Source organism: Lissotriton vulgaris, chromosome 3_1 (assembly GCF_964263255.1).
Source record: "Lissotriton vulgaris chromosome 3_1, aLisVul1.2, whole genome shotgun sequence".
NCBI lineage: Eukaryota > Metazoa > Chordata > Amphibia > Caudata > Salamandridae > Lissotriton > Lissotriton vulgaris.
Genome location: NC_141689.1, coordinates 1,961,030,185 through 1,961,057,145, shown reverse-complemented (window position 1 = coordinate 1,961,057,145; position 26,961 = coordinate 1,961,030,185). Strand labels below are relative to the sequence as shown.

General features: G+C 44.2%; 1 long non-coding RNA gene across 1 annotated transcript; it reads right to left on the bottom strand.

The window, feature by feature from the left end:
* Positions 1–13,513: 13,513 nt before the first annotated feature.
* On the bottom strand, positions 13,514–15,342 carry LOC147728676 (uncharacterized). Its single transcript, XR_015309567.1, has 6 exons — positions 15,277–15,342; positions 14,704–14,767; positions 14,520–14,619; positions 14,351–14,430; positions 14,187–14,250; positions 13,514–13,913 (listed from the first exon to the last, which is right to left on the bottom strand). It is a non-coding gene; the product is annotated as an uncharacterized LOC147728676 (long non-coding RNA).
* Positions 15,343–26,961: the final 11,619 nt, after the last annotated feature.

Genomic DNA, 26,961 nt, shown 5'->3' with positions numbered 1-26,961 from the left:
ATGCACTGGGACAGGAACAGACTAATTTGCATACAGCCAGGTTCTGAAACTGGGATGGTGCAGTGAGCTAAAAAACGGTGTTGGATCTAGCCCTGATCTCTTGACTGGGTGAGAGTATTCTGTTTAATTCAGAGACTCTGTCCCTCACCACCCCTTGTTGTAAATATTTTTGTCCACCCTAAGCGTGGAAGGGTATACTCAGATGTGAGTCCCTTGCTCATTGCACCATCAGGATTCAAGCAAGCCGGGCCGAAGACGGCTGAAATGCCAGAAACCGGTCCCCGGTAGCTTGTTTCCTTCCCAGTGTAAGAATTGGCTTTTGTAGTTTGGTTTGCCCTGTTCCCATCATGCACTGGGACAGGAACAGACTAATTTGCATACAGCCAGGTTCTGAAACTGGGATGGTGCAGTGAGCTAAAAAACGGTGTTGGATCTAGCCCTGATCTCTTGACTGGGTGAGAGTATTCTGTTTAATTCAGAGACTCTGTCCCTCACCACCCCTTGTTGTAAATATTTTTGTCCACCCTAAGCGTGGAAGGGTATACTCAGATGTGAGTCCCTTGCTCATTGCACCATCAGGATTCAAGCAAGCCGGGCCGAAGACGGCTGAAATGCCAGAAACCGGTCCCCGGTAGCTTGTTTCCTTCCCAGTGTAAGAATTGGCTTTTGTAGTTTGGTTTGCCCTGTTCCCATCATGCACTGGGACAGGAACAGACTAATTTGCATACAGCCAGGTTCTGAAACTGGGATGGTGCAGTGAGCTAAAAAACGGTGTTGGATCTAGCCCTGATCTCTTGACTGGGTGAGAGTATTCTGTTTAATTCAGAGACTCTGTCCCTCACCACCCCTTGTTGTAAATATTTTTGTCCACCCTAAGCGTGGAAGGGTATACTCAGATGTGAGTCCCTTGCTCATTGCACCATCAGGATTCAAGCAAGCCGGGCCGAAGACGGCTGAAATGCCAGAAACCGGTCCCCGGTAGCTTGTTTCCTTCCCAGTGTAAGAATTGGCTTTTGTAGTTTGGTTTGCCCTGTTCCCATCATGCACTGGGACAGGAACAGACTAATTTGCATACAGCCAGGTTCTGAAACTGGGATGGTGCAGTGAGCTAAAAAACGGTGTTGGATCTAGCCCTGATCTCTTGACTGGGTGAGAGTATTCTGTTTAATTCAGAGACTCTGTCCCTCACCACCCCTTGTTGTAAATATTTTTGCTTCCCCAGGACCATCATGGCAGGTGGCAGGATCGCTAGCGGGTACGGGATCCGGGAGCGCCAGAAGCGGTGGGAGAAGGTGTGCCGGGCCATGTTCCAACACTCTTAGGTCCGGCGCACCTACAACCAGGCCACCTACCGTTGGACGGATCTCTTGGACCGGGAACGCGACTTGATCGACCTGCTCTGCCTTGAGATCCCCGGGCTTGGTGAGTAGTAGTAGCTATTTCTTCACTACTCTGTTTTCTCCTGCTCTGCGTGTTATTATATTGCAATTTTTTGTTTTTTACCAAGAGCAATAATGCTGCTGATTACATTGTAGGTAAATTATATTTCAAAATCTTCTGTGCATTTCAGGTGCACTGCTCTCCTTCTCAGTAGCGTTGCTACTATGCTTATTTGTTTTCGATTTTGTGTTCATTTCATTGGCCTGAGAAATTATGTATGAGTGTAGTTTAAAGAACTGCGTAATGCTAGACACTAAGGGTCAGATTTTTAATTACCGGCGCATCCCTGCAAAGTAGCAGGGATGCGCCAGTAATTGTGCGCCACACTACCACCACCCATGGTGCGCCGTATTTACAATGCGGCGCACCATGGGCCCAAAACGTCACCAAAGCGTTATGCATCTGTGCCGTAAAGGCGGCGCATTGCTGGAGTTGTGTTGTGTCGCAACGATGGCGCAGCTCCAGCAATGGTCTGGGGTGCCCTATCACCCCAATGCTGCGTCAAGCCATACGTCTGCTTCAAGCAGGCGCAGGGTTTGAGTCACGCGTCATTGTCCTAAAAGTGACTGATTGAAATCTTGTAGATTTCCCTCAGCCACTTTTAGGATGCGTTCCTGCGCAGGAACGCCCTCCCTTGCGCCGGAACGCCCCCTGATGACGCAGGGCTTTACAACGTGATGCATCTCCCATATGCATCACGTTGTTAATATACGCTGCACCATGGCGCCTCTTTTGTTCTGCCGCTGCGTCACAAAAGTCACGCAACAATGGAGCAAAAGAGCTGCAAGGGGCTTCTAAATCTGCCCCTACAGACTCAAGTCCAGTCCTTCCTTTGTACACCTGGCAATAAGAAGAAATAGTGGTGGTGGATTGATAGTTTGAGTATTTTAATGACTGGTTAATGTAGTAGGAAACTTTTTAGTGTTGTCGCTGATCTGCAATCACGATGGACTTTGTCTGTCACTTCGCGTGCTGCGGACTGCTGCCTGCCAGTCCCAGGCGAACCTTTTTAGTAGTTTGTTTAGTGAGTTACATAACTTTCCAAGTCGACGGTCCGCAAATCAAGCAATACTAATATCATAGTAGACCACATGAGATAGGTCAATATGTCCAGTGGAATAGTTGTCTATTTGCTATTTCGCCAAAATATTTTGTTATTGTTCTTTTGAAATGTTTGATTTGGTTGACAAATATCATCCATGTTTTCTGGTCTTTCTTTCTTTCATGTTGTACATCAGCTCCCCCCAGGGGCAAGAGGGCATTGGAGGAGGCTGCTGCTGCTGCTGAACAAGGCCAGGATCGGTCAGGCGAGGGCTCCTTTGCTGACCCCGGTAAGTTTTAATTTTAATATAGAGTACCTATTTTTTCCTAGCGTTCCTCATTCGATTTTTTCTAAATCGTCTTTGATCTTCTTGTAGACTGTATCTAAATTCTTATCCTTCCTCGACTATGACTTCCTGTGGTATTACTAGATTATTCTTATTAGTCTGTCTGTGTAGCTAACTAAGATTGCACATTTGGCAAAAGGTGTAAAACGAAACTCCCATTCTAGTCAGCAATAGCTCTATGCACTGAGTGCAGTCCTCTGGGATTGGCCATAATGTCTTTTCAAGTCTTCTAAATGTTTATGCTTTGACAATTACCAACAATAAAAAGGTGAATGACCACCAAGAAAGAATAAGATACTACTTTACTTTTGGGTTGGATAGGAGGACAATCCATACTACTACTGTTGCAGGGACAAATCTGCACAAACAGAACTATGGACACTAAATAGTGCATTGTTTATCAATTATAATAGGCGCAGGTAGACTTTACACATACCTCAGTGATATCAGACTTTGAAGAACCCCCAATCTCCTTACTGACTAGATAGTGTGGCAGAGTCATTTAGCTCCCGAATTCATCGATGATTGATCCCCAATGATGATTATCCAACGCAGGACAAGAGTACGGAGTCAGAGTCCAGAAGTGTCAGAGGCACGGACTCATGTTTGCTCATTCACTCATGACCAAAAACCACAGAGTCTATTTAAGTTTTAATGCTTTATTGAAAGTAAAAATATTTATTAAAATCAAGCTTGTCATAAAACATAAACGGTTGATTAAAAATGGAAAAGTGCTTATAGTGATATTTCACACATTTATTGTGGGCGAGCCGAGCCCTCACCTGGTTTGAACTTTAATTTTTCTTTTTGGTGCTGAATCATTGGTCCCTCTGTCCTAGTGGTGATGATTATTTGTTCTTAGAAGTGAAGCTTCTGTCTGTTATGAGAAAAATGGTGCGTGTTAAAAAGCAAGCATTCATCCGTTGTGCCAAAAAGTGCAGCAAGACAACACCCTTCCCTGGAAAAAGGGACATTTTTACTTTAGAGTAGACAGTCACAAATTATTAGATTGGTTTGTGTATTCACATTTCTTCATTTCTAGACAAAATACTAGTGAGTGGTGTATGTCTTTGACATCTAACATTCTTAAATGTACTTTGTAGGTGGAATATCTGGTGCTGGGCCCAGCGCCGAGGTGGAGGAGGAAAGCTCTGGGGAGGAGGCGGTGCAAGTGCCGGACCAAACTGCTGTGCGGGTTGCCACGGTAGTGGCGGGCAGTGGTAAGCTCTTATATTCCTTACTTATTGAGATTGCAGACTGCATAGTGTGCTCCCAGTGAGAAAACGTAAGGTTTGTCCAGATGAGAGACATGAAGAAGAATGATTGACATATAATTTGAATCGATGGATGCCTGGATCATGGTACTATCTGACTCTTAGATAGCATATGTGTATATAGAGAGAGTAGGCGGTCACTGGATGGACTAAGTGTTACTTTGAAGAGCATGTAACACCACACCCGCACGTCTGTCCCAGTGTAGGAAAGTCAAGGAAAAGAAGTTGTAATTTTGGCCGAATACTACCATGAATAGTAGCAGTAGTTTGTATTGCAAGCACAGCATATATCCGGCTATTACGATGGCCACTCACTACCTCTGTTAATAAGTTTAGTAGAACTCGGTCATTCATGTGTGGATGTATCACTGTTCACTCAATAAAAAGCTAAGCACCTAAAGTCATCCCATATGTAATTAAATACATACCATGTGCAGTTATAGATAATCAGAATATTTATCTTCTTCATTTTCCGTTTCTAGTATTCATTGGCACTGTAGGGTGAAAGTTAAATTAATTAAGTAGTAGCCCTTGTAACAGAGTATTCTAAGTGCCACCCATAATAGAAAAGTAAGAGAATCACCACCTGCATGTACTGGACTGGTACAGTAACGCAAGTCTGTCTCACTCATCATGGCGGGCGTCTGTTTTTCTCGGGTGCAAGTTGACTGCGCTGGCATTATGCCGGCTTGCAGAAGTTAACGTACCAATTTTGCTAAACAAGAGAGAAGAAGAAGAAGAAGACTGGTGTACTGTCATAGTCGACTCTAATGGAGTGAGTCCATAGTGCTCGTAGAATTGATTACTTAAACTCCCACTAATGTTAGAGCAAGGATGAAGAAGTGGAAGGTTAGATAGATACTGGCCACAATAGTTATGTACTCCGCTAGCAAGGATGAAGAAGTGGGAGGTTAGATAGATACTGGCCACAATAGTTATATACTGCGCTTGCAACAAGTTGCTAGTTCTACTGTGACACAACTTTTTGCTGAATCATTTTGTGTTATTATTAAAGAGCATTGGTTACAGACTATGTCTTTTTCTTTCTTCATATAGATGCTCCTTTCAAACCAACACGGAAGGAGCTGGCTAGACGGGCCCGGCAACGGAGGCTGGAGGCCACTGTCGCCGAATATCGGCGGCTGGTGGCCCAGGAGGAGGAGGACACACAAAGTACGTCTACAACATCTACGGCGACACCTGCATCCTCCTCCGCGCTCCCTGGGTCAGCCAGTCAGCGCAGCAGGTCTCCAGCGGTACGGAGCCGGGGTACCGCAGCCACCCGCCACCGCCGAGCAGCAAAGAAATCAGCTGCCCCTCACAGTAGTTACAAAAAAAGGATGGACCGCCTTTCCCTGAGGGTCTCCTACCTCGAGCAGGAGCTCCTCAACACCAAAACCCTGCTCGAAACCCTCCGCAAGGAGCATACCGACCTGGCCCGGAATGTCAACAGCAGCAGCCAGCAGTAGGAGGAGACTGTCCCTTGCCCCTTTTTTAAAGACTTCTGGGGGGGGGGGAATTGGGAGTTGGGTTTTTTGGACTTTTCACGGACATTCGTTGGGGTTAGGGAGTGGGGGTGGGTTGGGTCTTGCGGGAGATTATTTTTGTTAGGGATATAAATATACTTTAAACTTTATCTTAGCATACGTGTTTTTTTTTACTGCTTTTGAGGCTGGTGGGTGGGGGTTTAACAGTAAGTTTGTTTTCCTGAAACTTAAGTGGCATCTTGATTCAAGTTGTGTAATTAATTGCCCAAATGTTTTCAAAACTAAGTGTCTCTCACAGAGTAAGTGAATTCAATAGTCCTAGGACTTTACCAGTACTAGCGTCAGTCTCTCGTCTCTCCTAATACTCCATTTTACTTCCTCCACCCAAACGCTTATCTTACCTGTAATTTGTAAATAGGGCTAAGCACAGGGCTGGCTGCATGGCAAATGGCGATTAAGGTTGGCAATCCTGAGCGGATGAAATGTCATCATTGAGGTGGTACTAGTGGTGTTACACAGTGGCAGTTGCAGCATCTGAAAAAAAAGAAAATGAAACCTTGTTTAGTTGTTTGTCCTTACCGTAGCATTAGAACGGTACAATAGAGAATAGCAGGTGACAGTACACTAGAACAGTGCCACAATGTAGCCTAACAAATGGTAAAGTATTGAAAGTATAACTAGTACTTGCGTTGAATGTCTTTGACATTGGCTACTACTACAAGAAATAGTACCAGCAGCGTAATAATTTGCCACGTCTAGGAGGAGAATGTTCTTGATGATCAATCAAGTTGATGGCGCACATGAAAATCTGCTTTCATTTGCCAATAGTGACTGAGTGTCAAGCTGAGTAAGAATAGAATATATCCTCGGATTCCTTCACCATCCTGTTGCTATGACCTTATCCTCCCCAGCAAGGGTGTGGAATTATTGCTGTCATTTAGTCACACATCAATCAAAACCACACAGGGGATTTTGGGAAAGTTTTGTTGAAAGAAAAAAAAAAGCACAGCATAGACAAAAAATAATTGAAGATAAAGAAATCTTTGGGTACAAAGCTAACCATAAATCTTTTAAGTGACATAAAGGGAGTGCATGCACTACTGCATGCATGGTTAATGAAAAGTAAGTAGTACTTTCGACATCTGTGAATGAAAGAATGAGACAGTACAGGGCTGCAGTACTAATTATGCGTTTTCACTTGCCTATCTCTGCACTCAGAGAAACACTTCTTACATTAAATTAGGTTTAAAAAATAGCACAAGTAAAACCTATAGAATGGCTGTAGGGATGAATTTAGAAGCAGAGATCAAAGAAATGCAGAGTCACACTCATAGAAGTTCACAGCAATAACATTACTTAAAAGATAATTAGAAAAGAACGGATACTGTATCTGTATGTTGTTGTAGTTGTCCTGTTGAATTTGGTAAGTTGCATGCATCAAACCATTCCTCTTATTAGCGGGACTCCTCCATTCCAGCTGACGCTCCGTCCATCAATGTTGGTGACCAGAAGACACCCTGTCCACTTCCTGCCTGGCGGATGCTGATATGCGGCTCGCTAATGTGAAGCCTGACTTCATCCTTTTTTTCCCATTGCACAGACTGAAACCCGGCCTGTAATTATTAACGGAAAAACAGGAAGTGATATTAGAACACCACTGATAAATAAATGTAAGGTATGTACGCTGTGTAGTGCAAAAAGTCACACTTTGAGTTTCCTAATAGACAGTACAATATTTTTTAAAGTGCGTACTCTGTCTGAGTCTCCTTTTGAAGGATAAATAAGTATGGGCAAATTAATTTAGCGGATCTTTCCCCTCAAGCTAGGTGTACTGTAAACTGTGCTTTAGACCTTCCCAGCAGTGCTCCCACCCAGACCCTTACTAAAGCCAGTCGCAAAAATGTAGAAGACCCCCAATCAGATCTCAAAAAACGAGGCCTAGTAGAAAACTGGTGACAAAACGTACTTTGAAAGTAAAAGTAGTCCCAAATACCCCCTTACCCACCGTGGATTGTATTCAAACTACTTGCAAGCAAGCAAAATTATCCATACCCAGCATCGCTCCAAGACTCGCAAACCCCCCCCACCCAAACACATGCAATACAAATACTGCTAACCCTAATGAGCCCTAAGTTAAGAATAGTGGCAAAGGCTTTCTTTAACTATGCCAAATCCCCCCTTTCCCACCATGGATTTTCTTCAAATCACTTGCAACCAAAATTACACATTCCCACGAGTGCTCTAAGACCCCAGAACTCAGTTGCAAAAATCTAGAACACCCCCGAAACACATGCAATCCTGCTGCTAGGGCTAACCCTAACGAACCCTAAGTTACAAAAAGTGCCAAAAGGCTTTTCCTTATGGATTTTGTCCAAACTACTTCTATCCGGTATTAGACCTTACCAGCAATGCCCCAAGACCCGCCAACCCACCCGCAAAAAAGCACAACACCCCCAAACAGCCAAAAAGGAAAATCTCATACTTACAATATTTATCGGCCTTCGGTCCAAACGCGCTGTGCAGCTAGGTCATAACTCCCGTTTTCCACCACGGATTTCCTGAAAAGCAAATGCAATCAAAATTAGACTGTCCCAGCAGTGCTCCCAGACCCCAAAACCCACCCACAAACACCCGGAACCCACCCAAAGAGCACCTCAAAGACAAGCAAGTCAGCAAAAACGCAAAAAAAATTTGCCTCCGATTTTGTCCAAACCACTTTTATCCGGTATTAGACCTTCCCAGCAATGGCCCCAGAGCCGTCAACCCAGGCGAAAACAAGTAGAAGACCCCCAAACAGCCAAAAAGCAAAAGTACAAAAATGGGGACTTCATTTTCAGGCCAATTTCCAAAATCACTCCGCGCGCGCTCTGCAGCTAGGCCCTAACTCCCCTTTGAACCATGGATTTTCTTCAAACCTCTTGCAATCAAAAGTATCCATACCCAGCAGTGCTCCCAGACCCCGAAACCCACCCACAAACACCAGGAAGCCCCCCAAACAATCCCCCAAAAACGCTAAATTGAGCGAAATGTCAGAAAAAGCAAAAACTTTTTCCTCATGGATTTTGTCCAAACCACTTTTATCCGGTATTAGACCTTCCCAGCATTGGCCCCAGAGCCGTCAACCCAGGCGAAAACAAGTAGAAGACCCCCAAACAGCCAAAAAGAAAAAGTAAAAAAATGGGGACTTAGTCATTTTCAAGCCAATTTCCAAAATCACTCCGCGCGCGCTCTGCAGCTAGGCCCTAACTCCCCTTTGCCACCATGGATTTTCTTCAAACCTCTTGCAATCAAAAGAATCCATACCCAGTAGTGCTCCCAGACCCCAAAACCCACCCACAAACACCAGGAAGCCCCCCAAACAGGCCCCCGAAAACGCTAAATTGAGCAAAATGTCAGAAAAAGCAAAAACCTTTTCCTCATGGATTTTGTCCAAACCACTTTTATCCGGTATTAGACCTTCCCAGCAATGCTCCAAGACCCGCCAACCCACCCACAAAAAAGCACAACACCCCCAAACAGGCAAAAAGCAAAAATGGAAAATCTCATACTTACAATATTTTTCGGCCTTCCGTCCAAACGCGCTGTGCAGCTAGGTCATGACTCCTCTTTTCCACCATGGATGTCCTAGAAAACAAAGGCAATCAACATTAGACTGTGCCAGCAGTGCTCCCAGATCCCAAAACCCACCCACAAACACCCGGAACCCCCCCAAAGAGCACCTCAAAGACAAGCAAGTCAGCAAAAACGCAAAAATAATTTCGCCTCCGATTTTGGCCAAACCACTTTTATCCGGTATTAGACCTTCCCAGCAATGGCCCCAGAGCTGTCAACTCACCCGCAAAGAAGTAGAACACCCCCACTAGTGCAGAGTCTTTCTTCATTGGGTGTAATCCAGCCCTCTGCTTTGAGGGAAATAGGAGCCTGGAGGAGGAGGATAGAGGAGCATGTTCTTGTGAACTTGTGAACCTGAGGAATGCAGACTGCGGCACCTTCAAATCAATAAGCAAATAAGTGAAGACAGTTCTGCTGATGGGCTTGTTTTTGTGATTAGGTGATTAAAGTTTTTATTTATATTGACTTTGCAAAACAAAGAAAGACATACACACAGGAATAAAAGTGAATAAGGACGAAAAAGAAAGTTATTGATTCATTGGCTCATTTTCAGGGCTCGGGGTCAGGGAAGAAGAGTTTGTCCTCATACTCTGAGAATTCAGGCGGGAGTAGGTCACCTAACAGAGAAGAAATTCCCTCATCTAAGTTAGTGTCCTCCTCGTCTTCTTCCGGCGTGTATTCTCGTACTTTGTAATCTGGTGGTATGAGGTGCTGATTCATCTTGATCATTGTTAACCTCTCCACATTTTTTGGCGAGAGGCGGGTCCTTTTGCAAGTTACAATGCCACCAGCAGCACTGAAAACACATTCAGAAGACACGCTTGCGAGTGGGCAAGACAAGTAGTTTATAGCCAGGTTGGAGATCTCTGGCCACAATTCTTTTTTCCCATGCCAATACGCCAATGGGTCATCATGAACATAGACCTCTGTTGAGTCATTCAGATAGTCCTGCACCATCGACTGAAGGTTCTCCACGGTTCCTCCACTTTGCTTACTTTTTGCTGGGAACTTTTGAGAAGCAAACCCAAGCTGAGTTAGCCAATGCTCTTCTTCACACAATGTTACTGTTGTGTCTGGTGCAGATGATCCGGTTGCTGGTGTCTTTAACGGCTGAGAGGTCACTTCTGCCACAGCCCCAGGTGCAGAAGTGGATTCTCTTGACTCGGGATGGCCTGCTGATGCTAATGTACTGCCTTTTCCTTAAATTTCCTGCCGTTCTCTTTCAAACCTCATGGCTGACACAGCTAGCCAACGTTTGTACATTAAAACTTCTGCGTCACCAAAAGCAAAGAATGCTCTGCCTGCCAGTGCCTTTTCGTAGCGTGGATCCAGAATAGTAGTACAAATGTAATGCTGTTCTGAGTGGATCATTTGAAGACATTCATCGCCAAGTAGGCACTGTAATAATTTCTTTGCCAAATCAAAATCTTCTTGCTTTTCTTCATCTTTTTGAAACATAGAAGACACCGCCTTCAGTTGGTGCTCTAGCATGCGCAACAATGGGATAGCTTTTCCCAATTTACAGTCCTCCCTGCTGACTGCACGCGTGAAGACCTCAAAAGGACGAAGCATGTCTGTCAGGCTTTTAACTAGCTCCCATTGCTCCGCATCTAGCCTCAGGTCTTTCATAGCTGTACCCAGTGTTAAGAAATACTGATCGACTACCGTAAACTGCTCATACAGACGCTCAAGCATGTAGAAGGTTGAGTTCCAACGTGTTGCCACCTCCTGGATGAGTGCTTTCACTGGCAGTCCACGATCATGTAGCAGGCCCCTCAGATGCTACCGGGCCTTAAAAGAATGGCTGAAATGTGTGCACATTCTTCGGCAGGTGGTCAGTAACTCGCACACTGGACTTTCTTCACTCAAGAATTTTTTAACAACCAGGTTTATGCAGTGCGCCAAACACGGCACTCTGAAATATTTACCCAGTTCCATGGCCTTAACACATTGGCGCCATTATCCGTGGAAACATAACCAATCTTGCGTTTTTTTGGGGACAGCCATTGAAAGACCTTTGTGTTAAACTCCTTCAAAATGTTTTCTCCTGTATGACTTGTCTCCATGCCAAACATGGCTAGTGTTTCCGAGCAGCTTTAAAAACGTTGTCCGGGTCAACACCTGCCCTTAGCTTTGCTTGAACTCCTGAAAAAGAGACCCAGTGTGCAGTGATGCACATGTAATCAGTGCCTGCACCACTGATCCACATGTATGTTGTCAGATGTATAGTGTGAACAGCACTCTTCTGCAAAGCTGCCCCAATCACCTCCAGCACATCTGCATGTAGTGCTGGAACCCCAACTCTGGCAAAATAGAACCGGCTAGGAACCTTCCATTTAGGGCAGAGCGCTGCCACTAATTCTAGAAAATCAACCCCTTCTTCAAAAGAAAAAGGGAGAAGGTCCAGAGCTAGCATTTTAGCCAGCTTAGTGTTATACAGATGCGTCAGTGGGTGGTTGCGTTCATATTGCGCTTCTGTAAACAACATCTTTTTAATGTTGCCCTGGACCAAGCATTTACGGGATGATGATGATGATATCTTCGACCCAGTTACGCTCTGTGATGATGAACTTTTTCTCATTGGTGTCTCACTCTCTCCCACACTCTTAGTGTGGCTCACAGGGGGTGTGCTGCTGACAGGGGTACTGGGTGTAAGTGAAGAAATGTTTGACGCTTCTTCCTCCTCGTCATTATCAGATGAAACATCAACGTATACAGTTTGTTGACTTCCAATTCGGGCTTCCTTGATCTCCTTTAGGTGCGCATGCCATTGGACAGTGTGCTGTCTCTCAAGATGACCTCTCTGGCCTCCGGTACCATAGTTGGTACCAAGCTTACCATGACTAACTGCAAGCTTACAAATGCTACAAATGGCTATGTTTTCTCTTGTTGGGCAAACACTAAAGAAGTCCCAAACTGCGGACTTCAAATGTCTGTGGGGGGCGGAGGAGGCGATACTGGTGGTCATGCTGCTAATGCCAGATGAAGTGGAGGATGTGTGTTGCCGAACTTTACTATGTTGTGCACTTGCACCACCACTAATTGAGGTCGAGGTGGATGGAGGTCCCTTCTGGCGAGAAAAAAATATGGAAGCGGTAGGTGGTGGTGTACTAGTTAACTCCAATGATGGTGATCCCATTGCCTCCTCGTCGACAACATCACGCTTAGCAGCTTTTCGGGCTAGGGTCAAAATGTCTGTTTGCTGCATGCCCACTGAGGCTGGAGTGGCGTGTATGATGACTGCGTCGTCGTCGTGAGAGAGTCTTCATCAGCAGGAGTAGTATATGCCACTTCTTCAGCGTCATCATCACACCCCATAACTATGAGTCTTTCGGGGACCTTCCTTTTACGCTTAGCTACCTTTGTCAGATCATGGTGTGCCTCACTCTCAGACGCAGTGGTGGTTCCCAATTGTCATCCATATCATCAGAAGGAAGGGGGCTTGAAGAAGATGTAGACATTACTTGCTAGGGATGTGGAAGACAATGAATGATCAGGAGGAGTGGCTTCCTCAAATGATAGCTCGGCTTGAATGTCGATTTCCTGATGTGCCCCTACTTTGGGAGGAACAACTATTGTGGGCGCTTGTGCCCCTCCATGCACCTCTGCTTGCGCATCTCCTTGCGCTGCCTCTCCTTCCACATGTACTTGGGCTTGTACTTGCACATGTGGTTGTTGTTGCGGCTGTGGTTGTTGAACACTCGTCAGATGAGTTACAACAACCTGTGTTGATTGAGGGACATTACTGCTACTTTCTTGCGATGAGCCAACATCACTGGTCGATGGTGATTGAACAACTAGACTAAGTGCCTCTGCAGCACTCAAGGGTTTGGACTTAAGTTGGCGTGGTGGTTGTGGCACTGAGCCCAATGGAGCGGGGGTGCTGCTCCCAGCTTGGTCCCCAGCAGATCCCGCTGCTGCTGCAGGCGTACTTTTTTTTTATTCCCAAAAAATGTGGCAGGCGGTACACCAGTCTCGTTGGTAACTTGCTTCTTCTGCTCCTTAATAATAAAGGGATTTGTAATAAAGGGATTTGTAAAGCGCATGGTGACGCCATCTCGGCGTGTCCCCGCGCTGTGGAGAAAGAGACAGTGCCGTGACAGAAAGACAGAGTCTATAGTGTGTAAAGATATGTTTTTAGAAGTTTTCTGAACAAGAAAAGAACTCCCTCTTGACCTATAACTACTTAAACTATAGGAGTAACCTCTCAAACATAGGGCATATACCAACAATGTCTACACAAGATGAAGAGTTTTTTTCATTTTATTTCATTTTAGCAGTTTAAAAAGTCATTTTTTTCTCCTCTTTTTTTTATTACTCCTTTTTTATATCATATTTTTCAAAATTCATCAGTTATAAAAAATATATACATTTTACACAATAGCTACAAAAAAACATTTTACAACACAATCAAATTGTCCTTATTTCTTCAAATTTATACAAAACATGAAATCAATTAAATAAGCACACCAGGTAAAGAGCCACGCACACACCACAGACATCCTCCTAAACATCCATTCCATCACAAAGACAGCAAAAAAGGAGATTTCCTATAACATTGAGACTGTAGTCCAGTAAATGACCAAAGTCATTTAGATTTCAACAGGAGAAGAAAGGTCGACGCGTTTCGGTGGAAATGCCGCATAAGGGACCACCTTCATCAGGACCAAACAGACAGTATGGTATAGGATCTCTCAACCTGGGGTGCAGATCTGGAACGATATGCACAAGAAAGAAGTAATTTACTAATATGCCCTACAATACATAGTCTGTTTTAAATCACATTTGAGACAACAGAATGGACCATTGTACATACTTAAAAGTTCATCCAACTTGACACTAACAAACGTAACCTTATAACCCATAAGCCACAGTGTGATATCCAATAACACAAGCGAAAGAGCAATTTATTTTTATTTTTATTTTTATAATGCAGTTGATATACATATCATCTAGCACAAAGAAGGAACCTCTTCAGTATGTACCTTTCTAGGACACGTACAGGCATTTAGGGGTGTTTCTACTCGTTTCCAAACACTTAAGCCCGATCTAATGCAGGGAAAGCATGGAAATTATTTTAATCTTTCAGCTTGTATACAGAACCTTACATTTTACTGTATACTATACAAGCATGGACACTCATAATTACCTGGAGATACGTAGATGTTCACCAGGCCAGATTTATATTCCTTTTTTATTAATGGATAAGGCAGCTGTTTTTTTAGGAACCTATAACAATAACGAAAGTTGCTGTTCAACCCTGATAACATCCTAGCACATATTGAACTATATGCCTACCAAAGAAAAAACCTTTTTACCTGAACTGTATACAAGGGGACAGAACCCGGCAGAGGAGGGCTTATAACTGTCTCTAAGGTCGACTTATTTTTCGTTGGTGGTGTGGAGGGGACGCCACATCTAAAATAAAATAATTGTAGATACATGACATATATCCTTTCAAAGTGAGAATCGCTGTTTTAAAGTGCATATAATGCTACTTACTTTTAAATAATTTTCCTAGTTGTATAATCCTCATAAAATGGTATGTCTTTAATCATGTAGATACCTACAACAAGAACATATGTAAAATATGTAAGAGGAAACTGATTCTCTTCTACATTAAGAAAATGCAAGACTTGCATCCAACCATGTGTGCTCTGCCAAGGCCAAAATTAAGTGCACATACATTTGAGTTAGAGCATACCATCTCTTTTTGGCAGGGTCGATATTAGAGAAACACAAATTTCTAGTAAGAGTATTCCATCCCCTTTTGGTACAATAGGTTGGTCAAGGTCTCCTACAGGAAACAGACATCTGTTCTAGAAACCAATCATTCTGGGACCAACGTTCCATTGTTGCACCCAGCGTGTGTGCTCTGCCAAAGCCGAAATTAAATGCACACACATTTGGGTTCAAGTATACCATCCCGTTTTGGCAGACTCGAAACTCGAGACGCACATGTTTTAATTAGAGTATACCATCCCCTTTTAGTTTAAACAAAGCGGTCAGTACCTCCCACAAAATTCTGATACATATTCTAACAATTATTCGATCTGGATCCCGCCGTTTACTTACATTTTGCAAGATCCAAAGATCCTGGTCCCCAATGCAAGCCGCCTCTGCCGTCGTCCGTAGTTTACTCCGCGATTATAGGTAGTAACCTCCCTCTTAAATAGCCCGCCAGAGTCCAGCAATACGCTACAGCTGCGGGGACTGCCCGTGATCTATTGCTCTGAATCAAGACGCGAAGACATAAAAAACGGACCATACGCTACCGCCATCTTAGAGTAGTGTTTAGCGAACTTTGAAGAAACGCTTACAATATGTTACTAGGAACTCCATTCACCGAAGCAGCAACTGCCTACATGTATAAATTGGGTAGAGAAAAGCAAATACCTAACTAATATTCAATATCTCGACTTCGATACGTTGACAAGAGCACTAAAGATAGAAAACGGACTAAACCGGAGCCGCCATCTTGAGGTGATGTCAATAAGGCAATAAAGGACTGCAGTCTTATTCTAATGGTCCCTATAGAAAGGCACAAGATTCAGGTATAATAACTGGATAAGCGTCACTTTCCCTAGCTCATCTCGTGCACAGGGTATTTAGACCAGACATCCAAATTGGTACCTACGATGTCAATATACAATTGAAAATGGTAACATTAGTCAGTTACACAAACTGCACTCATGGTGCAAAATAGTTTTACAATGCTAGGGAGGATGGAGGTACTTCTATTTATTGTTTTCGCACACATTTGTTACTGATTCGTCCCAAGGAAAATAATACAATTATCGGTATTCCACAAAAAGTAATAAAGACATATCTGAATCTCAGCACAGCACAGATAATGTCATGACTTCACTACATGATACCTAAATTTCTAACCTCAATTTCTGGCAGGTATTCAGAGAAGTATTCCAGAGCCCTTGTAATTGAAGTTTTCTGAACTTGGTTTCAGTTTCTACCAGCCTAATGTTCACAGGGAGTGAGTTCCATTTGTTGGCAGCTAGCACTCTAAAGGAGCGGCCTCCCAAATTAGCTTTTCGGACACGGGGAATTTTGAGTAGGCCAGTCCCTTGAGAGCGAAGTGCTCTACTCGGCTCGTAAGTGTGGGCTAGGTCCTTAAGATACTGAGGAGCTTTGTGCCATATGATCCTATGGCATATTAAGAGTGCTTTGAATAGGATCCTTTCTTTTATGGGTAGCCAATATAGAGCGGCAAGAGTGGATTTGGATGCTGCTCTTTTGGGTAGTCTCAGGACCAAGCGAGCTGCAGTATTTTGAAGTACCTGCAGGCGCCTCAGGTTTTTTTCGGTGGTTACCAGGAATAACACATTGCCATAATCTATACGGGAGGTCACTAAAGCTTGGGTCAAGGTTCGTCTAGCCTCTAAGGGAAGTAGGTCCAGGGGGCGATTGAGAGTTTTTAATACCCCGAAACATTTTCCCACTAGCCTGTGAATATGGCCATCATAAGATAACTTTGGATCAACCCAAATGCCCAAATTCTTAGCTTCTTTACAGGGAGTGGGCTGAGGGCCAAGGCAGGCTGGCCACCAGTCCCTTGTCCAGCTTGTGTCATTCCCTCCTATCACCAGTACCTCCGTTTTGGAGCCATTAAGCTTCAGGCAGTGGTGATTCATCCAACCTGCTAGGTCCTGCATGCAGGCCTTGAAGTTAGCAGCTGCCGATGTTGGGGCTTGGGAGAGAGAGATCAGCAGTTGGGTGTCTACATTATATTTCTACACCGTATGATTGCACCACAACTGCTAAGAGCGCCATGTATAGATTGAACAAGGTGGGGCTCAGGGCAGAGCCCTGAGGCACCCCCTGTTCTAAGGCTATGCTGTCTGAGGAAAAAGCTCCCCGCTGTACCTGAAAGCTACGATCAGTGAGAAACGCTTTCAGCCAACTCAGTGCTGACTCGGTGACCCCGGCTTTGTTTAGACACTGTAGCAAGATATAATGTGCTACAGTGTCAAACGCGGCACTGAGGTCCAGCATGATGAGAGCCATGGTATGTCCAGCATCTGCTCCTAGTCGTACGGTTTCAGTCGCTCTCAGAAGGGCAGTCTCCATGGAGTAGCCCGACCGAAAGCCAGACTGAGAAGCGTGAAGGAAATTGTTAGTTTCTAGATGGGTCACTAGCTGAATGTTAGCCACTTTCTCTCTTCGCTAAGTAGGGTAACAACAAAATCATGTCCAGATGTCATATTGCCAGAGAAGGTAGCATAGATGTCTTTTATCTTTCCAGAAAAATAGTTGGCGATTTTATTACATGTTTCCACTGAGTCGTTTTGGGTGGTGTTGTCATTAGTTAGCACTGAGATCTCCTTAAAAATTTTAAAGAGCTCCTTAGAGGAGTTTTGTGCTTCCCCAATACGGGATTTATAATGCATGGCCTTAGTGGTACGTATTTTGATGTTATATTCCTTTTGAGCTTTTTTGTAATGAGTTTTAGTTGTAGGGCAGAAGTCTCGGCGCCATTGCCGTTCTAATTTTTTGCAGATGGATTTCGCGGCCTGTAACTCAGGTGTAAACCATGGGGCGGTTTTCTTTCTGCTATTAGGTCTCTTGATAGTACGTACTAGGGCAGTGCTGTCTATGGCAGTTAAAATACGGTCCTCTAACCTACTGTATGCGCTTTCGCAGTCCGTGCCTCCTGGCGGTCCTCCTAGCTCGAGTATATTGTTAAAGGTTTCTTGAGAGAAGTTTTTCCATTTTCGACATTGATAATGATTATTATTGTCTTTTTTAGTCTCAGGCTCTGATATCAAGATGTGAAATGGTATTAAAAAGTGATCTGACCAGGGAACCGGTAAGGGTGTTAGAACTTTCACTCCGTTCCATTTTCCAAAAACAGGGTCCAATAGGTGACCGAGTTTATGGGTGGGGGAACTATTTTTTAAATCTAGTTGTAGGGACTGTAACTCTTGCCTGATGTTTTTGGCCTCTTTATCGAGTTGGTCGTCAAAATGGACATTCATGTCTCCTAGTACCATAATTCTGCTCTTCCTTATGGCTAGGTGGGCGGTCGCTTCCACTAGGCTAGTAGTGAAGTCGTGGAGCTTGCCTGGGGGTCTATAGACAAGAATACCCGATATAGAGTGTTGAGGCCCAAGTATAATTGTGAATAGACCCGCTTCACAGTGGTCAATCTGCAGGGGTGCTAGAGAAAATTCTAGCGGCGCTTTGATGGCAATAGCAATCCCTCCGCCCCTCCCCTCCTTCCTATCTAGTCTGGAGAGAGAGTAACCAGGTGGCAAGGCTTCTATGATTTCGTGGTCGGAGTGTTCTCCTAGCCAGGTTTCTGTTATAAAGAGTATGTCAAGTGCTTCGTCTTCAAGTAGGTCACGGATCTGATTACTATGTTTACTAAGTGATCTACAATTTAACAATCCTACTTGTACCCTTCCTTTGTCCAGGTCATTAGTCGGTACTCTAGTAATTTTAAGGACACATGGAGCAGCTTCGAAGAGATGCCGCCTCCATAGTGTGCCAGCAGGGTGCATTAATCGGTGGACATAGATCTAGCAATACCTGTCTTCCATATTGTATGTGGGAGGATCCAGACCGGCCAGGGGTCGTGGCCCCGGTCGGCCTCGGACGGGCGCAGATGGGCTAGACTTTGGCTCGACTTCGGCTCGCTTCCGGCGCACCCGCTGCACGCGTCCGCTGCGCGGTCGCTGACCCACACACATTTATGGAAAGGTAGGAGCAACTAGAGCGCTGACCTTGCAGCCCTGAGCCTGGAAGTGCTGGGCTTCTCCTCACCCTCTGCATCAAATGCCCATAATGGACGCGGCGGACCGGGGCGGGAATATAATGAGTGCGTGATCACAGAGCTTTCCATTCAGCCCACAGGTGAGGCGCAATCAAATTACAAAATTACACACAAGAATTCACTGTGAAAATTACAATTAGCATCCAATCGCTGAAGTTAAAAAACGCTCTATATTCAGCGCTCGCAGTGCACTTCTTGACATACAGCGCAAAGCAGATAGAGTCAGCCACTGCCACCGGCTAGACTCGTCTCCACCCAGCGACTGCGTTTCTACTGGCTTTTAATCCTAAATCACATACAGCGCAACTAGAGCGCTGACCTTGCAGCCCTGAGCCCGGAAGTGCTGGGCTCCTCCTCACCCTCCGCATCAAACGCCCATAATGGACGCGGCGGACCGGGACGGGAGTATAATGAGTGCGTGATCACAGAGCTTTCCAGTCAGCCCACAGGTGAGGCGCAATCAAATTACAAAATTACACACAAGAATTCACTGTGAAAATTAAAATTAGCATCCAATCGCTAAAGTTAAAAAACGCTCTATATTCAGCGCTCGCAGTGCACTTCTTGACATACAGCGCAAAGCAGATAGAGTCAGCCACTGCCACCGGCTAGTCTCGTCTGGCAACTTTCTTGCTGGAGGAGCTACAAGGAACTTTTTTTGGGGCCATCTTCTTCAGATGTCAGAACAGCAGGCCGCAGTTGCACGAGTTGCAGAGTTGTCTTGTCTGTGGCCACACGTGACGTCGCGTGACGTTATGCTGCACACACACCGCTGCAGGACTTCTTCCTGGCACTGGTGGTTCTCTTGTGCACCTAAAAGCAATGCAAGACAGAGGAACATCAGTTATACACCCCAAAAAGTCGAAAAACACATAAATAACAGCACAATCCCATGCCATCCAGGCCCTCAATGATGTTTAAATTCAAGACACCCCACAGAAAGTCTAGGCCCATGCACCTCTGAGTACCCCTGGGCATAATGGATGGAAGCTAGGCAAAATGGGTGCAGGTCTGAGAACACTGCCTGCCTTCAAAATGGCCCCTTGCCCCCCCAGCACATGGCCAGGGCCTGCCTGTACCAGCACTCAAAATGGCCTCCACCCACATGGCCAGTTCCAACAACACCCCCAAAAAGTCGAAAAACACATAAATAACAGCCCAATCCCATGCCCTCCATGGTGTTTACATTAAAGAGACCCAACAGAAAGACTCAGTCCATGCACCACTCACTAACCCTGGGCAAAAGGCCCCAACAGCAGCCAAAAAAATCGAAAAACGCACAAAAATCAGCACAATCCCATGCCATCCATGCCCTCAATGATGTTTAAATTCAAGACACCCCACAGAAAGACAAGGCCCATGCACCACTCACTACCCCTGGGCAAAAGGCCCCAACAGCAGCCAAAAAATTCGAAAAACACAGAAAAATCAGCACAATCCCATGCCATCCATGCCCTCAATGATGTTTAAATTCAAGACACCCCACAGAAAGACTAGGCCCATGCACCACTCACTACCCCTGGGCATAATGGATGAAAGCTAAGCAAAATGGGTGCAGGCCTGAGAACACTGCCTGCATTCAAAATGTCCCCTTGCCCCCCAGCACATGGCCAGGGCCTGCCTGTACCAGCACTCAAAATGGCCCCCACCCACATGGCCAGTCCCCATCAACACCCCAAAATATCGAAAAACACACAAAAATCACCACAATCCAATGCCATCCATGCCCTCCATGATGTTTACATTAAAGAGACCCCACAGAAAGACTCAGTCCATGCACCACTCACTAACCCTGGGCAAAAGGCCCCAACAGCAGCCAAAAAAATCGAAAAACACACAAAAATCAGCACAATCCCATGCCATCCATGCCCTCAATGATGTTTAAATTCAAGACACCCCACAGAAAGACAAGGCCCATGCACCACTCACTACCCCTGGGCAAAAGGCCCCAACAGGAGCCAAAAAAATCGAAAAACACAGAAAAATCAGCACAATCTCATGCCATCCATGCCCTCAATGATGTTTAAATTCAAGACACCCCACAGAAAGACTAGGCCCATGCACCACTCACTACCCCTGGGCAAAATGGATGAAAGCTAATCAAAATGGGTGCAGGCCTGAGAACACTGCCTGCATTCAAAATGTCCCCTTGCCCCCCAGCACATGGCCAGGGCCTGCCTGTACCAGCACTCAAAATGGCCCCCACCCACATGGCCAGTCCCCATCAACACCCCAAAATATCGAAAAACACACAAAATCACCACAATCCAATGCCATCCATGCCCTCCATGATGTTTACATTAAAGAGACCCCACAGAAAGACTCAGTCCATGCACCACTCACTAACCCTGGGCAAAAGGCCCCAACAGCAGCCAAAAAAATCGAAAAACACAGAAAAATCAACACAATCCCATGCCATCCATGCCCTCAATGATGTTTAAATTCAAGACACCCCACAGAAAGACTAGGCCCATGCACCACTCACTACCCCTGGGCAAAATGGATGAAAGCTAAGCAAAATGGGTGCAGGCCTGAGAACACTGCCTGCATTCAAAATGTCCCCTTGCCCCCCAGCACATGGCCAGGGCCTGCCTGTACCAGCACTCAAAATGGCCCCCACCCACATGGCCAGTCCCCATCAACACCCCAAAATATCGAAAAACACACAAAAATCAGCACAATCCCATGCCATCCATGCCCTCCATGATGCTTACATTAAAGAGACCCCACAGAAAGACTCAGTCCATGCACCACTCACTAACCCTGGGCAAAAGGCCCCAACAGCAGCCAAAAAAATCGAAAATTCCAAAATTGTAGTTGCAGCAACTGTAATGCCCCAAACAAATTACTTGTGAAATTTCTAATCCAAAAGTGATCCAAAGAAAGTCAAAAAGGCCTCAAATCCAAATATCCAGCAGCATCCACAAAAAGTAATCCTTCCAGGTCAAGATCCAAATGAAAGTGACCAGCACATGAAGAAAGCACTGGGAGGAGCCTGCTGGACAGGAACAGGAAGTTGGAGACTGTGGGGCACTTCCTTCCCCCCCCCTCAAAATGGACTCTTTGCAAAAAAAAGTGCAGGCAAATATCAACCTGAGGAGTTATTCTGATAAAAATCATCATTTTCAGAAGGTTTATGCAGCTTGCTGGTGGATTTCTTGTGCAGAATGGCAAATTTAGCAATTTCGCGAGTGCGAGATTGTTGCTGCCCGTCGCATCTACGTGTTGGCAATTGCGAACTCCCGCGATACGTGATCACGGCGTACTCGCGTTGACAAACTCTCGCTGTGCTAGATGGCAAGCCGCGATGACGTAATCGCGGTCCCCAAACTCCCGCGGGATCCCGCAGCAAGATCCAAAATGGCGCAGCACACGCAAAATATCAAGAAAAACAACTGGGCAAACGCTGAATGACGGTAAGTGAACGCCGCGCGCCGCAATATCATATCACCAAGCAAAAAAATCTGCTGCGTGCGAATTCGCGGATTTTCGGCAAATTCGCGAGAGTTCGTGGATTGCGAATTTACCGAAAATACGCAAAATCCGCGAGCGGAACAGATTTTCCGCCCATGCTTAGTTTCAATGTTGTTTTTCCAAAATTCAAAACCAAATGTAGACATTTTTCATAAAATTTTTCCGAATAAATCAGTTAAGTATTTCTCAACATGTTTTTCACTCCTGTCCTATTTAACATTTTGAAATAAAATGTTTCTGGATTAGTGTAATTAAACCCTGAGAAGTATGAAAATTTCTCATAAAATATTTTCGAACTGCCTTTTGACGGAGTTGGACAATGTTCCCATTGATTATAACTGAAAACATTTCTAGGATTTGCAGACTTATGCAGATAATGATGCCCAAAGTGATTGTAACAATAAATTTCCTCATAATTCGATAAACCCTGTAAATATTCATGTTCTGTAAATTTTGCTGACATTTCTAAATCTGACATCATATTATTAATATTTTCAAAGTCCCAATCATCAGAGAAGGTACTAGGTGATACAAAGTCACTTAAGGAAATCTTAAATTGGTGTGGATATTTCAAGAGCTCAACCGGGCCATAGATTTCATAGTCAGTTCTGTCCCATGCTATACCACCAGGTATAGGGATGGCAGTGATGTTCACTGATGATAGTTCTCTTTTTTCGATGTCAGAGGATCTGTGTGGTTGTTCTGACTTGCTGTGTCCATTGTACTATATTTTCCATCAATAAATCTACCCAAACGTAAAACCAAGAAGAGCCACAGAAGGAGGAAAAGTACACCTAACACAATCCATAATTTAATCCATGTTGAAGTTAGATATGTTTCTCTCAGTTGTTGAAAGTGCTCTGTGATTTTCTTTTTAAAGGTTTTTGTTGCTGGCTTGTCTCCATGTTCTCTTGGATCATCGGAAAAGTCATCAAAGTTGATAAATATAGCCAGATGCAGTTCTGTCAATTGGTGGGATTGCTTCCGGATTTCCATTGATCTTTGCATTTTCTTTTGTTACATTTGTATAGTCCGAGGCTACATCGTTGTAGACTGGTGTTTCTTGATGAACTGCTGCAATTTGGGTTTCAAGAGGCACATTCCATGGCTTTGTTGCATAGTCCTTTTTTAATTACTGCAGGTTTATCAAATGTGATTAGTCTTTCAGTTTGAACCTCTTGGATTGTAGCAAGATTTGGTCTTCTGCTATTTCTTGGGAGTCCACTGGGCCTACTACTTATTATTGGCCACATGGTTGTGGTATTACCAGGTTGATTGATACAACTCGGTTCTCCTTTTTACCTGCAAGGGGCGGTAGTACTACTGATCTTGTTCCGCTGACAGCTAAGACAGGTACTGCTTTTCTGTAAGTAGGCCGAAATTCCTTCTTCACCGCGATCTTTTCTCTGACCAGATCCCCAATCTTTGGAATCCAGACAGGTCTTGCTGGGACAGGTGGTTTTTCTTCAGTGGTTGTTGGCTTTAGCTTTTCGTTACTCAGACTTTTTCTTGTTTCATTTAATTCCTGTAAAACAGCCAAACGATCTTTGATATCAAAGGTTTTTTGTTTCACCACTGAAGTCTGACAATTCAAGTCCTCGATGATCATTCTAGTACCAAATAAAAGTTTGTACGGACTGATACTTCCTAGAGAAATTCTTGGCATGTTAGTAAGACTACGTTGGACACTTATTAGATGTTTGACCCACCCGTCACCAGAACCTAATACCCTCACTTTTATAGATTGCTTTATGTCACAGTTTTTACTCTCCACTACCACATTTCCCTCGGGATGGAATGGACTAGAATACCACAATGCAATGCCCATGCTGGTCATGGCCTCCTTGTAAGCCTGAGAGCTAAACGCAGGACCCTGGTCAGAATGTAGCATGCCAATTGCGTATGTGCCGATAAAGTCTCGCAAATCTTTTATAACAGTTCTGGCGTCAGCCGAGCGCTGGGGGTCTCATCCAAATGAATCTTGTCTTAATATTTATGGGATCGCATTTTTCCATCTGGATGTCTGCGCATAGAGGCCTGATGCTTTCTAATAGTGGTGTCTGGGCTGGTGTCTGGTCTTGTTCACAACTGCGATCTCTGTTGCAATCCTGACAATTCATTGCAAAGTTATAAATTTCTAAGCTCATCCCCGGCCACCAGTATTGTGATTGTAATTCTTTTAGAGATTTCAGGATCTCTTGATGCCTCAGACCCAATCCCATGTGTGCTTCTTGTATCAAGAAGACTCTCCGGTTTGTGTTTGGAATTACTCTATCCCCCACTCCAGGGATTTGAGCAAACGGAACGGAGTTCACATCAATTATGTATGTATTGCCGAGTGGATAGTTTAGAGGTAACGCCGCATAATTGCCTTCCATTGAAGCTTTTACTGCAAGCAGCGTTTCGCCATCTATTTGTTTTTTCGTACGCTTTTTTGTAGCTATGGAAGCCGAGTGATCGGCTGCCGCTGTGGCTCTGTCAGGAAATGAATTCCCTGCAATGTGAACGCCATCACGTTGAAGACTCTGCGTATATACCACGTGAGTCTCTTGTAGTTCTTTCTGCAAAAGAACTACTTGTTCCCAAAGTTTTTTATGCTTTATTGTGGCACCTGTCTCATCTTTGTAACCCTTTTTTATCCAGGTCTGCATTGAATTATTATAAGATCGGACGCAGTAATGCGAATCGCACACTATTAATGTCGGGAATTCGCGATCGGCATTTTCAAGTGCCATCTTTAGAGATCTTATTTCAGCTCGCTGAGATGTACAGTTTCTGAGTGATTCAGTTTTAGTGACCATCGGTCTGAATTTACCTAAGCGCCAGCGACTTTTAACAATCGCGCACGCAGCATTGTAAATTTGTTTTTCCACAACGTAGTGTTGTGCAAATCTGTCCGTGTAGATTACACAGGTGTACTGTTCGAGAGGCAGAATTTCTACTGACAGTGGGCATTCATATTCGTATTCCAGATTTTCTAGTTTTTTCATTTTCGGGTCAAAAGCGTGTTTCACATCTTCTGTAGCAAGAGAATTTTCCCATTGTATCCATTTTGGATCTAGAGCTATAGCATTTGGAATGCCTGGTCTTGTTACTGCCTCAAGGGCTGATACTGCTGTCAAAACAGATATCCTCTTCCCTTGGCCTTGGGCTCTTTCTTTTGCTACAGCAGTTTGAACCGCATTTAGAATTTTTTCAGTAGAACTGAATTTCATTTCAGCTTGTGTGTACAAGTGTGATTTGTAAGCTATTGGTACAGTTTCTCCCCCATTAGAGGTCAGGTATGTGAATCTGCATCTTCCTGGGATGCCTCGGATTACAAGTTTGCGTTCGTTTGCGCGTGTTTGTTTTAGTTAACATGTCTGTCTGTAATGATCTTAAACTTTCTGTGTGTTTTTGAGTCTAATTAATTGGTTTAAAATCAGGTTTTATCAGTTCGTATAGAGGTTTAACCCTCTCTGCATAATTTAGAATGTATGTTCTTCCAAAATTCAGGAAACCTAGTATTGATTGTAAGTTTTTCTGCGTTTCTGGAGCTTAGAGCACTGCACACTTCTCTAAGAAGTTGTCTGCTAGGCTTTTGCCTTCACTTGATAATTCATATCCTAAAAATAGGACAGTTAGATGGGCAATTCGTGATTTTTTAAAGTTAAATTTGTACCCTTCAGATGCGAACCCAAGTATTATGGTGTTCACTCTTTTCAAGTGAGTCTCCAGGTCATCGTCTGTAAGATAGATGTTGTCGGCATAAGATAATGCCTCATCATCATAAATTTGTAGTAGCTCTGTTACCCTGGCTGAAAATAATCCTGGGCTATTCTTGAATCCCTGTGGGAGACAACAACATTGTTTGTGGGTCCCCATGCTGGAGAAAGCGGTCAAATATCTGCTTTCAGGTGCTATGTTTTGTCAGAAGAAACCATTTGAAATATCTAATGTCGTTTTATATTTCTTGCGCACAATGTCATTCATTAGTGCTGCACTGTGTGAGTTTTGTACTGCAAATGTTTTACAGCAGGTGTTTAGGTGTCTGTAGTCCAAAACTAGACGATATGAGTCGGCTGGCTTGGAGACAGGAAACAAAGGATTGTTAATTTGTGAGGTGCATGTTTCAATCACCCCCTGATATTCAAGTTGATCTAAAATTTCTTTTACTTTTTTTTAGCTTCTTGCTTAACAGGATACTGCCTCTGTGCAGTAAGTTGATTTTTTAACTGGATTTTATGGTGAGGAGAATCCTCATCCCATCCTACATGATTTTTATATAATGCAGGGGCTTGGGCCATTGTCCATTTTCTAGCAAGTGTGTATTTTTTATGAATTGGAATGTGATTTGAGAAGGCAGGCATAATCATTTCTTCGCCATGTGGGCACTCCCTGACAAACTCTGGTGGCCAGTCCCTTTCTGCTAGAAGGATATCATAACCTTTAGATAGATTCTCCCAAAAGACACCTCTTATTTTCCTAGTTTTATCTCCCTCTATACGTAATATTAT